We start from the raw sequence: 9755 nt of genomic DNA, 5'->3' as shown, positions 1-9755 counted from the left end.
GTTTTCTCGAAAAAACAAATCCTGTGATCTTCTGGTCAGTCATAAACTTTCTAGCCGAAATCCATGTTTGGTCACATCATTAAAGTCCCTTTTAGTGGGTTACAAACTCTGGCTCAGCTGGAGGCAATTATTATCTGATACATACCCTGAGTAGAACATAATTATACTTGTCACTAAGTGGCACTGTGTAAATTACTCTTTAATTGCTACACATCAAATCAGCAGCTACCCGGTCATTTTTCTGTGAAGATAAAGAGTTCCAGTATTAGCTTTGTCACTTTGGCATCTGCCTTCACCCAGTTTCTCATTTGTTCTCTTTAGTGCTTAAGGTGTAATTTTATGTGATGAAACCTTTTTAACGTATTTGGCATTTGTCCTGTAAACCCTCTGTTGGCCTTAAATATCAATAGAGAGTTTAATGTTAAAAACACAGGGAGTAATACAGAAGATTCAAGTACTGCTGTCAAGATAATTATTGCATATCATCTGGGGCCAAAACCTCTTTTCTGGCTGGTATGTTGATAAAACAGGGGCCATCACAGGAGCTGAGGAATGCAACCCTTTATCATGATTTAGTTGGGCTATGGGTTTGGGTTTTGTTTGTTTGGTTGGTTTTTTTGCCTTAGTATGAGGTAGATAACTGGATTTGAACACTCTTAATGTGGATGCGCTTTACCCCTCTTAACCCTTGGTAAGTCAGGAGTGAGCAGAGGGGAGGAAAAAATATGATCACTGGGGTGCAAAGGTGTTTATCTTATCTGGGAACATCTGGAGGCCAGGTCTTGGATCGGACTGCCTCATTTGGCTGCATTCCCAAGCACTGGCCACGTTTGAGATGGATCGACACGTATCCTGCTTCTTCCTGCCGCCGAGGCTGGGGCAGTGCATTTGTGGTCCATGCACTGCCCTGCTCTTGGCTCCTGGGTTGAGCCTGCCCCAAACGCACTCCGCAGCTCTGAGCGTTTCTCACCCCAAATAGTCTTGCATGCTTTCCACCTCGATGCTGACAGATCGAGAAGCCATTTCAAGAGGCTCAGTTGTGTGGCGTTGGGGCAAAATCCAGATGCGGAGTGGAAATAGAGGAGAGTGTATACCACGGAAGAACTGCTGGAGGGTTTGCTTTGTCCGACATGTGGGCTCTGTCCGCCCCTCTTTTGCAGCACAAAGCAGATGGTCCTGGTCAGTAGCATGGATGGCTGCTGGAGCTTGATGTTTGCTTTTTTTATGCTCCTACTCCTCTTTCTATTGCTGACACCAGATACCCTTTGGCAAAGAGGCTGCAAGGAGCAGCCAGGGCTAGCAGCCAGCCTGCCCCGGTTTTACGTTCCAGGGCTGTAATTTCTAAAGCAGTTTATGCCGTGAAGTGTGGACAGACTGTTCAGAATAACAGAAGGAACATTTCCAGTTAGAGAAAACCTCAGCAGTGTGCTTACGTGAAGCCTTTTCAGTCTACTGCCCCGGGGACCAAGTCCCACAGCCGGAGCAAACCTTCCTGTCGTGGGAAGGTGCTGCTGCCCTGGCCCACAGCTCAGGCATTAAATTCAAAGCGTGTGTACCTATATGTTAGAATCAACATATAAGTGCAACTGAAAGCCAGCTTTTCAAATTCCTTGCAGTCCGTGAGCCTCCCACCACAGGGGTTTGATTTGGGTCCCTTCTGGTGGCACTTTCTCCAAGAACTTGCTATCTTACTGAGGAAACGCTGGGTCAGGAAGACCCCAAATGGCCTTTTTCATTTGCTCTTTTTCATTACCTTGTTTCTTTTATCCTGCCCTTGTCTTTGGTACAAAGCTTTCTCAAGATGCGTGTGCTGAGCCAGGGGTCGAGGGCAGGCAGTGAATCCGTGGGTGCTGGGGAACAGGAGCGTTAGTCTTGAGCTGAGCCAGAGGTCTGGCCTGGGACTGGCTTAGGTATCACAAGATGGTATGAGAAAATAGACCTGGGTTTCTCTTCGTCATGCTTATGAGCTAATCTGTGCAACCTGAGGGGCTAGAAACTTAATGGTATATATATATATATTTTTTTTTTTTTTGAAGGAAGATGAGGTTTTCTAGCAGTCCAGGGATTTCGGGAACCAGAGCGTTTAAAAAAATCACTCTGCATCTTAGAGTTGGTAGTAAATTGTGGGAGTTGGTGACATAAGGTCCTGTTGTAATCCTGATAGGGCAATGACAGATCTAGTTTTAAAAGTCCTTGACTTACATCTCTGTGGATTCATTATTTCTGCCCTGTGTGCACACAAAATAACATAGATGGAATTTGCCATTTATTTTCCATATATTCGATTCACTGAAATCTCAGTTGGGGTGCAATTTAAATGATGAATTTAATGTTATACAACACTGGGGAAATTCAGGGCTGTGGCTAGGACTCTTGCGGTTTATAGCTGTAGACGTTTACTCTAGACACCCTACCCCTAAATGAGACCTCAACACACTGTCTTTAATACATTCAAACCATGAAAATCGTTGCAGACTAACCACATAAATGTGCACCATTAATGAGAAGTTTTGGCAAACTCAGTGCCTTCAATAACGAGCTGCTTCTATCTGCCCTGTGGAAATAACACAAAACGTGGTCGCTGGTTCCCAGCTCCGATGGCTTTTTCTGCACCCAGGGTGATTTGCTGCGGTGAGGCTCGTCCCGCAGTCTCAGCCTCCTCCAAGGGAGGGGTTGCTTTATTCTCACCTAACCAAACACTGAAGCTGGTCACTATATTTACCATCATCTCCATCCAAAGGCGACGTTATGTTTTTCTCCCGTCGACTCCTCTGCGCCAAGAGCTCCAGGATAGCAGTGAACTCCTGGAACTGTAAGAGACATAAGTCTCTATAATTACACAAACCAATTCTCTCAGCGTGTGCTTTGAAGGGTTTCTCACTGTCATCAGCGACAAGTACAAATCTGTGAGCTCCCTCAGACTGGTGCCTTTCAAAACCTGCCACGCTTTCCCTTCAGACTGCTGCCAGGGACTTACTGACGAGTCGGCCCTTATTAAACGCAACCTTCTGTAACCTACAGCTGGCAAAATTTGTCCTTAAGCTCTGCGTGGGGGCTCGGCGGGGCTTTTGGTGTCTGGTTGCATGAGCTCGATTTTACTCAAGGTAAATTTTGCTTCCCCAGAAGAATACCAGCGATTTCCTTCCATTCAGGTTTTCTAAATTAGACACGGGTGCAAGGAGTGTAACTACTGTGGGATGGCTGCCACGGAGGCTGGGTGCCATTTTTTGGTAAATATTTGTTGAATTAAATGTTGCATTTGCTTCTGCTGTTTTTTTGTGTCCTTCTCTGTGGTCAAATCCCCAAATACTTGAGCTAATGCTTTTGCTGGCAGGAATGCCTTTGGGAAAAGCTACTGTGATTATTTGCAGGAAGCAAATGTGTCAATTTGCAAATGTGAAAATTTTCATTAGAAATCCAGTTCTGTGAGTGTGTTTCATCCAGTGTGGGACCCCTACCAAACCCATCTGACATTGGTGTCCGGTCCAAATTGAGCAACAAGAAATCAGAGCATACTTTGAAGAAATAGCTTCTTGAAATGAATCTGTTGAGAAAATAACTGGGTCTTTCATAAATCATGAAAGGAAAAGAAGGATAATCCATGGAGAAAGTATTGTCTTCGCTTCACTCCGAGATGTGGCTGTGGCCACCTTGCACTTGCTGATTATAGTTATTTTACACTACTTTGATGCCCACGTATCTCTTCTGGATGCAAAAGAGCCATGTCGCAGGAGAGACAATTGGGTTCAGGATCCACTTAACAGCATCATGACGATTGCTTTCCCAGTCTGTTTTATTACAGCAAATGAGGACTGTCTCCATCGCATGAATTCTTGGGACCTGTCACTTCTAATACACCGTTAATACATCAGTTTCCCAGAGCATGAAGGTGACTGCTATCTCCATAGTGGTGCCAGCAAACTGTTCCCATCTCTCTCCTTTTTTTCCTTCCCCATACTCATTAACTGAGGGGCAAAAAGTGTTGTGGGACAAATACATTACGCTGGTAGTTTAATGAGTTTGTTGACTTCTGTTTCACAGTGCAGATGAATAGATTTAGAGAAGATCATGAGAGGGAAAAGTGTGCTTTAGTGCTTCAGCATAAGGGACAATTTCTTTCTTCTTTTCAAGGGAAGTTAATCCTACAGCCAGCTAAGTCTGTGGTGAGAAAGACCATTTCTCTTTACGTTTTGATCATCTCCAAAGTTACTCATTCCTGTGCAACTGTTTGATCTGTTTCAACTGGGAGTAGCAAGGAAAAGCTGATGTTTAATAAATGCTGGATGAAAGAATATAGATGCCACTCGTTGGTTGCATTTACGTACCGTAGCTTGGTGTGTGTCTGTCTGTCTCTGCCGCTTGTGTTTAAAGCTGGTATGAGATGCTTATGATAGCTGCAGTATCAGAGGTACTGGCACAGCCATATTGTACAATGGCATCTCCCACTTGTCTGATGCTTCAGGCTGCATCTGTTGGTGTCTCAGCTCTTCCCTTATCTGCTGTTGTTAATGCTAAGCAGTGTTTGCTTTCCAAGTCCTTCACATACGTGAAGCAAGGCAAAGAGGGAATTACTTTACAATGACCAGATGTCTGGGTTTGGCTGGGGTAGCCACAGAATATGGGTCCCTGGTTTTCTGCCAAAGGTTTCTCCAGGATACGCTCGTTCATGATTTTGGTCTTGCCCACAGGATTTTCCCTGTTTCCCTTTTGAATTACAACTTTAGCAATGTACCTATTCCCAACCTGTGGCACTAGACCAGGAGACCAGTGACACGCGCTATTAGAAAACCTGGTACAAGGTGTGTGCCTGTTGAGTACCGTGTGCTAGCATGCATGCTTGGTACAGAGCCCTTTGTTCCGGATTTAATTTGCTACATCATCTTAATGATGGGGAAGCTGAGCTGGAAATGCTTCGGATGGGATTCCCTGCTGTACCTCAACCCATTTTAAAGCCTCTACACTGCCTAAATGCTAGTGCTCAAACCAGTGGTCAGATGTTTGTTGGTCCTCCACGATGTTTAAGGCAGAAGAGAGTTTCGTGTTGCTGCTGGGGTGCCGGAGTTTTTTGCCAGGTGGTGGCATGTGCATCCCGCACTGGCTGCTGCGAGAGCCCGCAGGGGAGAATGTGTGCTGGAGCGGGAGAAGCAGAGGTGGAGGACAGGCAGGGAAAGGAAAGTGCAGGCAGCAAAGCCTCCTTTTTCTTCCGTTCACATTGGACTGGCAGGAGCCGATCGGCAGCGGCATCGTGCTCACCCCTGGGAAGCTCTTGGCCGGCCTGGGGGCTTTGCTCTGGTTCCCTCAGGGCTTTCAGGCTGCAGTAAAAAAAGACCCTTGTGAGCAGCAGGAGGGCTGCACCTTTCATTTGCTTTTGTGATGCAGCTTTAATGAGTTTCCCACAGTGACCCCCGCTGCTGCATGCAGCCAAGCAGCGCTGGGCTCTGGAGAGTCTGCCACACGAGCAGCCCGTGCTTTTGGACTACCACTGCGACGCTCGCTAGAAAGCTCCCGCTTCAGAAAGCAGTAATGGCCAAGTAACAAGCCTTATGAGGTAACTGATGGAAATAGAAATGGCGAATAATTTTATTTTATTTTTTTTTAACATTTATCTCAGCATCTGAAAAGAGAGGATTTCTGAATGTGAAGTCTGTCAGGTAAATCATTACCTGTAAGTTATTTCATCCTCTTTTACCGAATGGTGCAGAAGCAGGGTGTGATTCAGATGTCCTTTGCCCACGGTCAGCACATGTTGAGTTTTACCTGCTGAGAATAGCGTGGATAATACACTGTTAAAGCTGTGGAATAACAGGAGTAGGAGTGCTCTTACTTATCCCGCAGGATATTTTCTCCCAGCATCGCCAGCCCTGTCAGTGGTCCCACTTCATCCTGAAAGTATACGTGTTCTCTTTGAGGTGAAGGTGCTAATTAAAACCAGCTCTCATGGTGGAGAAAAGCAAAGCCAGCCTCTGCAGCGCTGGCACTGGCTTGTGCAAAGTGCAGCGTGGTGCCTGTGCATGCGCCCCGTGCGAGCAGCACTCCCCACCACCGCTCCCTGCTGCGTCGAGGGTCCTGCTGCTGGAAACGCTCCCTCTGCGGTGGAAGCATTGAGGGGTTCTCTCTGCTGAGAGAGCTCTTGCCCAGCCGCACTGGTCATTGCACGGGCTGGGGTTGGAGCATGTCGCTGGAGGAGGGCGCAGGACAGGTCCCTCTTGTCCAAGGGAAGCCTGGCTCCATCCCCAATCTCTGCAGCCTATCCCTAATTCTGCTGGGGTGGGGTCTGGAAGATAAGGGGACAGCATCTCCGAGCATCACTTGCTTCTCCCTTTTGACTCTTTTCCTTTCTGCGAAGGCTGTAGCACGTCCCCACCCTTTACTTGTGAGATCAGACTCGACCAGCACCTCGCTGCCAGCAGACCGTGTCCCTGCAGAGGGAGTGAGGGGGGAGCCTGAGCGAACCCCACCCTCTGCAGAGACGCAAGGGGGTCCTGCTCGGTGTTACCCATGAAGTCTTCCCCTTGACTCAGGTCACCTCCTGGGGAGGGGAATTTTCACATTTAGGCCAGTAAAGATGATCTTTAAATTGCCGTAAAACAGTTGGGCACCAAAAATTCAAGACACTTCAACCCATCCTGTCCCTGCACCATGAGATACGAACCAGAGTTTGTTCCACTTGTCGGGCACGTAGAGATCAGAATTTCTGAGTGCAAATCATGCTGGAGTGCTTTGGATAGCTGCTGCTTCTGGGAGTAAATGATACTAAGCCACTAAATTCTTTCAAATATCTGTTCAGCATGACATCAGTGCTGGCACTAGGATGTCTGTGTGTTGTTTCTCCCACCACTGTCTGCTTTTTCACTCTGCTTTTTGCAGTCTGAAAGCCACTAGTGTTGCTGCTGATTAGAATAAAACAAAATGCAGAGTCCCATCGGAGACTTAGGATCATTTGGGGGGGTGGGGTGGTGGAGGAGGGGGAGCGGGAGGAGAAAGAAAACAAAAACGTGGAATAGATTTCACTGCCTGTGGGAGATGAGACCAAAATTCCTCTCCGGAGCGGGCGTTGTGTGAGTGTGGGTTTCTCCCTCCTCACACTCCACAGGGATTTCAGTCCTTGCTCTATCTTGGATGGAGAAAGAAATTAAAAAGGCTGGTGACTTCACAAGGTGGAAAAGTGTCCATTTGTAAGAAAGTTTAAACTACCAAGCTCTTCTGAAAAGGCCCATAGTGAATGCCAAGGTAACATTTCCTTAAAACGTGACATTCCAGAATGACTCCTAGCTAAAAAAATCAGTGATGATAACATCCATTTCTCTAGGGAAAAATTCAGATTCCTTTCTCGCCTGATGTATATGGTCTTGGTTTCTAGACATCTGTTTACTTAATCTGTTCTCATTGCTGTAGTAGCACCAACAGCCAAAGTGTTTGATATCTGTCTCTTGACACCATGCCTTGAAATGGTAATTTGTTCCTCAGGCCTCAAAAAACGCAGGACCTGGATGCTTTCCTCATCCCAACGTCCTGGGGCCAGCCTGTCCTGCTGGCAGGAGAGGGGACTTTATTCCCCGTACTTCTAGCCCAGCGCTGCTGGTGGATATCTGAGCCTGATGCAAGAGCCCGGCTCTGCAGAAAGGTTGTTCTCAAAGTGCTTACAGGGATTTGACTGATCAGTGACAGTTTTTGAAGGTTACTCTTCCTGTAAATGTGTCTGCCCGAGGAAATAGAAAACAACCCCTTTCCTCTTTCTGGGGGCCATGCTGAAAAAACTTGGAGTTATTTTATAGGTTGTAAAATTAGGGGTTGGTCTGCAGCAATTCTTGAATTGCTGCAATATGCTTCTCTGACTCTGGATGAGCTCCCACGTCTTAAGCCTGTGGTGAAGCTTTTTGCTAGCCTCTTGAGGCAATCTTGTGCAGTTAAATCGTTTGGTTTGATGAGAAGAGCGAGGGGCTGGGAATTAGGGAGACAAGTGAACGTGAGTGAGATGGCAAAAAAATGCAGCATGCTTTTGAGGATGGACCCAGCATTTTTGCTCAAACTGCAATGCTGAGGAAGAGGGAAGACAAGGGAAGAGCTGGGTGCATAATTAGACAAACGGCTCTCCGTGCTTTCAAAGTGGCTTTGAGGGTGAATGAAAATCTTCAGAGAAACGCGGTTTGCACCCAGCATGGCTAGGAGATAAAGCACATATTTCTGTTGTGCCTGTGTGAGCAGAATAGGCACCGTCGGTCCTGCCAGCTGTTAACGTGCCACTATCTGAGTAGCTTCAGATACAACGTTGTTATCTAATAATTAGTTTTAAAGTGCGTATTTTAAAGCTTTCCCACCCATACACACCTACTGTTTCTCTATAGTAGCTGCTTTAATTTCTGATGTATTAAATGCCATGGGGATTGTCACAGAAAACACTGGTAGTCAGGGGGAGGGGGGGAAAAAATTTGCTCCCTTTGTGTGTTGTCTCCCGCTTTCCCTGTCTCTGTATCTCCGCCAAGATGGGCAGCATTCATTTCACACCCGACTGAGCTGGGGCTCTGTGAGATGCACCCGTGTGCTGCAAACCGTGGGCAAGGGCTCGAGGCAGCAGGAATGCACAGTCCTACGGGGGCTGATCCAAAGCCTGCTAAGGTCAGCGGGATGCTCTGCGCTGTCTGCAGTGGCCTTTGAACTGGTCCCATATTTATTGTGCTTCAAATAATAGTGATTTCCTGTAGGGCCCCGGTGCATTGAGCTGCGCCGTTATATCAAGCTCTTTTATTGTGGCTTGGTCCAGCAAGGTACAGTTTCCTGTAGGATAACCACATACTGTACGATGCCAATTACACTGTTTTTTCTGTTGCTGTCAGGTACTGACTAATAGTACTCAGGCTCCACTCGTTACAGAGGGTGCACGCTGTTCCTGTGATACTGGTCTTCAGAACCAGCCACATTTTCTGTAACTCCTGTGCTATCTACAAAATTATGAATCAAGTCAAAGGATCAGACACGTTGATGCTGTGTGATGCAGATCTGTCCCGGGGCTGTGTGTGGAGAGCCCCCGTTAGGTCTGGCCCCTACTGAGAGGCAAGTCCCTCTCAGGACGGCAGAGAGGCATGTGGTGCAGTTACAACATAGGCTAGAGGAGGGCATGGACATGGAGGTCCTCTGCTTGAGGCTGGGCTGGGGTCTCAAGACTGAGCTTCTGGGCCACGATGGATCTGGGCAGTCTTTACACCCATTCATAGGTTCCCGTAATTATAGGTGTAGCAAAGTGCTGGAAGTGATGCTTTCCCCACACTATGCGTGCAGAGCTGGGCCCTTGTTCCCGGCTTGCTCTGTACCGTGCATCTAGCTGGGTTTGCCAGTCGTATCGGTGCTTCTGACATATTGCTGCTGTTGAGGTTTTTCCTATGTAATGGATGCAGAGAACATAGAAGTTCAGTGCAGCCTGGTATCGCTTTCTGTTACAGGAATGAGGAAGGACAAATAGTTCCTCCCTGGGGGGTTTTTAGGTGCTGTTAGTACAAGGCTCTCGTATTCCCCCAGCTTTGCTCAGCTGGTTTTGGCACCTTGCAGCCGGAGATGCTTAGAGGCTGGGGGGGTGATGCTAAGTAGACGTGATATAGCTCTCTGAGAAAGTCTTGGAAAATTTCTTGGATGAAAGTCAGTGTGAGTGGCTCTTGATTGTCTCCCTGTGACCCTTTACCGAAAGCATACACTTGCTCTTTCCAGGACTGAAAGACGGCTCTGTTATCTTTGCTGCTGATCCACCAGGAATGTTAACAAAG

This window comes from Grus americana, chromosome 18 (genome assembly GCF_028858705.1).
Source record: "Grus americana isolate bGruAme1 chromosome 18, bGruAme1.mat, whole genome shotgun sequence".
Classification (NCBI taxonomy): Eukaryota; Metazoa; Chordata; class Aves; order Gruiformes; family Gruidae; genus Grus; species Grus americana.
This window is presented reverse-complemented; position numbering follows the sequence as displayed.